Source organism: Tursiops truncatus, chromosome 1 (genome assembly GCF_011762595.2).
Source record: "Tursiops truncatus isolate mTurTru1 chromosome 1, mTurTru1.mat.Y, whole genome shotgun sequence".
NCBI classification, from domain to species: domain Eukaryota; kingdom Metazoa; phylum Chordata; class Mammalia; order Artiodactyla; family Delphinidae; genus Tursiops; species Tursiops truncatus.
Window position 1 is genome coordinate 47,997,208 of NC_047034.1, and position 6,091 is coordinate 48,003,298.

General features: G+C 43.6%; 1 non-coding gene across 1 annotated transcript; it reads left to right on the top strand.

The window, feature by feature from the left end:
• The first annotated feature begins 5,466 nt into the window (after positions 1-5,466).
• On the top strand, positions 5,467-5,587 carry LOC117310026 (U5 spliceosomal RNA). The gene has a single exon (XR_004524291.1). It is a non-coding gene; the product is annotated as a U5 spliceosomal RNA (small nuclear RNA).
• Positions 5,588-6,091: the final 504 nt, after the last annotated feature.

The following is a 6,091-nucleotide window of genomic DNA, read 5'->3' on the forward strand; positions in this document are numbered from 1 at the left end:
TTCTATGCCTCCATCTCTTGCTACTCCGTTGGCCCAGTGAGCCTCTCCATCCTGCTTAGAGAACCATCCACCCCCTCAGACTTTCCTCTGGCAATTTCTAGGTGGCCTTGACTCTCCATCAGAGTTCAGTGTTGAGAGGTAGCTGTCGTTTAATGTCCACAAACGGGGACCACTGTCCCCCATATTTACATCACCTGAATGCCATGTCCTGGGCTTAAACGTTATCCATCATCTCTTTTGGTCACATTACCAATATGGTGGTGACATGTAGCAAGGTGGAAGTGGTGTATGTCCTTCTTTCTCTATCTGCCCCCAGCATTTCCTCCAGGTTTTTGCTGCAGAACACCAGCTCTGGGGTCATGAGAAGAGACTTTATGGCAAATAAAATAGGATTGCATGGCCAGATATTTGGCATACTCTGTACCCTTTTTTGCATAGAGTATACCCTGCATACTCTACCTTCCTCTTGGAAAGTTGAAATGCATGCATCATGAAACCCTGAAATGTTTGCAGTAAAGAAACCTACATCACTTTGGTATAACATATCCAAACTTACTTGACTGTTAGGTTACAACCTGCATGAGGACAAGAACTTTACCTGTATTTTTCATGGTTGAATTTGTAGTTCACAGCCCTGCTGTGGGTCTTCAAAAAATGTCTTAAATTAAATTGAAGTGAATTTACTTGACCCTTTTTTCCAAGTCCTATCCATTAACATCTTACAGAACTAATGTGCCCTGGAATATACTGTGGTAAATGCTGGTCTGTGCCATTCACTAATACTATTAACTGCAATGAAAAGAAAACAGGAGCACAGGTACACCCAAGATGAAGACTTTCTGGTCCTCACCTAGAATAGGCTGCAGGATGTTGCTCTGTCCACAGCACTTTAGATGCATCCAGCTCACCCCTGAGCCATCCCACAGGGAGGATGGTGTATGCCTCTGTCTCTGTGGCTCATCCGGACCTTCTGACTTGTCCCACCACCTACTTTCTTTCACTCACCCTGGTTCTTTGAAACCTCAGCTTTATGAACTGCCTCACAGTAGGTTTTTCTGACTCTCCTCCTTGTTATAAAAATTCATTAAAACAAAATAAAACCTTTCCTCCATCTTCCTGGCTGGGGCTTTGGAGTCTGAAAAATCTAGATTTGAATCCATCTTCTGCCATTTACTTGATGTGAGGTTTTTAGAAATTTCTTGTACCTATCAGAACCTATTCTCTATAAGTAAGGATACTAGCACCTGTTACACAGAGTTGTCCTGAGAAGTAAATAAGCATGTAAGTTTTCAGCACAGTCCCGGCATTTAGCCAGTGTGGGGCACATGACGGCTATTATTCAGTTGCTCTCCCCTCTTACCTGTTGCCTCAGTTTGGGCACATGCACACCTCCAGGTGAGCCTCTACTTTCCCCCTACTGGGTTAGACCCAGCTGGCAGGAACTCTGGTGCAGATATCCTCTGCCTGTGAGGATGTCTCTCCTCTCTTCCCATATGTCCGCTCATTGTTGCTGCCTTCAGTAGCCCCTTAGATTCACCCCTTCGTCCCTTCTTATGTCTTCATTATCAGACATAGTAATTCATTAGTAGAGTGTTTCATAGGTTACAAAATTCTTTCTAATACATCATCTCACTTAGTCCTCACAACAACTCTCTGCAGGCTGAGTTATCCTTTTACAGATGAGAAAATAAAAAGGGACTCAATGACTGGTTTGAGGTTACACAGCCATCAAACCTCAGAGGCTGAATCTGAACACAGGTCTGCCTTCAGATGCAGTGCCCTCCCTCACCACCTCACCACGTTTGCCACATGGGTGACTGTGAAGCACAGTGGGGTGGGTGGAGCCTATCCTCCTGCCTCCACAGGAACTTGTCATTACCATTCGATTTCTACCTCTACTTCCACCCTAGGATGTGGTCTTGCATAGCAAAGAAAGGACTGGAGAGAGAGGACATGGGGGGACAGGAAGATAGGAGGGGGAAAGGGAAAGGTAGACCAACTGATCCTCCAACTGCATGTCCCAGATTCTGGGACTCAAGTGTTCCCAGTCTGCCCTTTCCAGGACAGTGGCACACGGGATGCCTATGTCCACATCCAGTAACAGTGAACAAAGATATTCAATGAAACGTGCAGCAGAATATTCTGATTAGCCTACTTGAGATTCCAGTATACGGAATGTTACATTGTCAATGAGTAAAATACCTCAACCCTTCTAGGAGAACTTGTTTAGTCCTTGTTCTGTTGAGTACATATACTACACCTCCCACCCCCCCCCACCCCTACACAGAGGCGTCTGTATGGTACGAAGGTAAAGAAATGAACAAATGGTGGTCTTCCTTTTTAGATTGGTCTTTATATCACATCCTAAAACTAAATATATGAAACCTAGTGACAAATCCTTGATCATCTTAGGATCTAGGATGCCTTTGTCATTGTAAGTCACTGAGCCTATAGATGTGAGTTCCTGTGAAGAACAAAGCGTGTCAGGAGCAAGAGACATCCACAAGTCATGGTAATCCTCAGCCAGCACCCTGGACAGTCACCCACCTTTCTCCTGATCCCTGAGGTCAGATGCCCTAAAAATATAAGCGGCAAATGAAAAGAAAGAGACAAGTCTTCTTTCTCTGTAGGAAGAATCATGCACTAGGAAAAGTAAGGCTCTTGTGTTCTTCTCTAGGGCAGTGAACACTGTTGGGGAATTGGGATCGTAATACATGACACAGAGAAAGAAATGGTAGTCTCTCGTCCTCTGATGCGGAGGTACCGGGAATAGCCTGTCTGTCCCATGCGTCTCTTCCTTCTGGTCCACTTTGATTCCTCTTTCTTTCTCCCAGCCTCCAAACGGCCCTGAAAAAGTATCTCCAGTGTTATTTTCACACAGAAGCCTCAACACAAAGAGTTTAAAGCCCTCTGACTTATCATCCCATTCTGCCATCTAAGGGCACATCTAGAATCTCAAATTTCCACCTTTACAGAAAAGGCATCGAATGAGAGTCTCTGTCTGAACTCTGATGATGAGGCATGTTCTGCCCATATGTTCCTGCATGACAAGCAACTCTAAAACCTAGTGACTTAGAACAACAGTATTTATTTTGCTCATGAGTCTGCAGTTTGGGAGAGATACGGAGGGAAACTTTTGATCCACCCTCACGGGATGGATCCTGTGAGGATCCATCAGAGGAGCTGGGATCCTCTGAAGGCTCGCTTACTCACATCTCCGTTACTTGGGTGGGAAGACACAAAACTGGAGGCTGAAAGAGCTGGGGTTCCTTGGGCATCTCTCTCTGTCTCCATGTGATATCTCCACATGACCTTGCAGGGTAAGTGGACTTCTCACAGGTCGAATCAAAGTTCCCAAAGTGTAGACTGCCTTCTATAACCTAACCTCAGAAGTTATTCAGTGTCACTTCTATTATGTTATACTCATCCAGGGTGTCACAGGATCCACCCAGGTTTGAAGGGAGAGGAGATAGACTTCACTTCTTGATGGGGGACTGACAGGTCCTGGAATAGCACGTAGGATGAGAAATATAGCTGTGGCCATTTTTGGAAAGTTTAATCTGCCACACGGAGTAAGTCAATGGAGGGAACATCAGTCTGAAGGTTACTAGTTTCTGAACTGTCAGACACTGGGCTAATGAACTTTTGTACTGCCTTTCAAGCGTTATAAGTTGTAAGGGAATAAAACAATAAAACCAAGTACAGGCCAAGTCAGTTGTAAAAAGCATCCATTCCCTTCATATCCTTCTTGCCTCTTCAAACCACTGGTGATAGGCATTGAAGCAGGCATCACCATTACTGTCAGTCAGAAAGCCAAGGCAAGCTGTGATTTTTACATCAAAGGCAAGAAGATTGACAGTGATACCCAGGATTGACGGCAGGGTGAGGAGAACAAGACTAAATATTGCTCTTGCAACTAGAATAACCAGCAAGGGTATTTCTCATTTCTGCTGAAGGAAGGGTTTTACTCTGAGGAATCAGGGGCTTCCAGGACACAGATATAAGGAATTTGATAGCACGTGGAATGAATGAAGACATAAAACAGTGTAGGACCCAATCCTACTAGAAGGAAGGTAACGTATTAACAAAGGTAACATATTAATAAATAAAGCTCCATGCTGTGGGGCACAGTAAAAAAGACACAAGTCTCTTTCCATGAAGAAGGAGAATGAAAAAAACATCAAAATATGTGAGGGCTCTAAAAAGAGAAAATGAGATCTCACTCTCAATACGCCCATCCAGTTATGTAAAAAAATCAGCTTTTCAGATAATAAAATAAAGATTAATAAGGTAGCAAATATAATATACCTTTAAGGTAGCAATAATATAATATTAATGCTTATTAATAGTGATAAAAATAAGAGAAAAATAAAACTCAAGAAACAACATAACAAACCACCTATTGAAATGACTAAGATACTTGGACAGTATGCATTCTAATTCTGATTAATCTTAAATATTATTATTCAATTAAACTCTTCAAACTGAAGAACGAACACCTAGAGGTTATTAAAGGCCTATTAAGTGCCACCACTAAGCTAGAATACCTTCAAGTTTATTACAGATTAGTGAAAGTGATAAATATAAAACCTGTTCAATATAATGGATTGTGTTTTATTATTGAGGTCTACGTTGGGAGCACACTGAAAGATCACTTGGACTAGCCTGGGGAAGCTGATTCTTAAAGAAGGAGTACAAATTAAGCAGGTGAAGAAGTGAGGGAAGGAAGAGAAATTCATGCAGAAGGAATAACAGAAATGTTTGGATGCATAATATATTTGGTAATTTTAGAACATGAACTTCAAAAAAGGGAACATGAGTCTTGAGAGGTAGGCAGGGGCCAGGTTATGAAGAGTTTTACAAACTGGAAAGGAGCTGGCATTGTCTGCAGGTGACAGGAAAGCCCTGAGAGCTTTAAAGAATGCACTGCTGCGTTTGGTCACTCTGTGGAGGATGGTCCAGAGAGAATGGAGGTGAGACCAATTAGGAAGCCAGTGCTGTACTCCAGGTGGGCATTGAAAAGAGCCCACATTAAAGCAGTAAGAGTGGAGATGTCCAGGAGAAGGACAAATATGAGAAATATTTAGGTTAAAAACTCATCAAAGTTGGTGATTTGGGGTAGGATGAAATAAGGGGTGACCATTAGGTTACTAGTATAGGCAAGTGGGAAAAGCAGTGGCACCAACTGGGGCAGTAAACAAAGTGAAGGAGAAGCAATTAAAAAGGGGGAGAGGAGGGCTTCCCTGGTGGCGCAGTGGTTGAGAGTCTGCCTGCCGACGCAGGGGACGCGGGTTTGTGCCCCGGTCTGGGAAGATCCCACATGCCGCGGAGCGGCTGTGCCCGTGAGCCATGGCCGCTGAGACTGCGCGTCCGGAGCCTGTGCTCCGCAACGGGAGAGGCCACAACAGTGAGAGGCCCGTGTACCGCAAAAAAAAAAAAAAAAAAACGTGGGGGGAGAGGAATCTATACTAGTGTTTCTCCTCATAATCGAATGAATCTTTTATCTTTTACTAAAGATTCACATGGGGAGGAAAAAGCATGACAGCTTGCCTCAATTCTTTGAAGGCTTGTGGGAATAAACAAGGCTGATATTTCTGTGATATTTCTGTGATCGGTGCTCCCGATGCAGGAGTTCTGGGTTTGATTCCTTGGTAGGAGTATGATCCCACGTGTATCCAACAACTGGGAGTTCACATGTCACAAATAAGGAACTCTCCTGTCATAACTAAGGAGCCCGCATGTTGCAACCAAGACCCGGTTTAACCGAATAAATAAATATTTTTTTTAAAAGTTTGGGGGGGAGAAGAGATGCTGAGCTTTGTTTAGGGCATATTGAAGCTGGGTTGACAGTGGGTGGATCCATCTCGTAGTCCACCATCTGATAGTCCTTTACAGCCCTAGAGCTCCCTGGAAAGAAGCTAGACCAGCCTTGAACTTGAAGATCCCTCACGATATTTTGAGGAGCTGAGATTGGAGACCCTGAACTTACAGGTCTTTTCCACTCATACCATTTAAAAACTTTATCTCGAAAAGGAAACTTGGACAGAGAGGCTATTCTGTGATATACTGGATGCGGGTTCATTAGATTGAG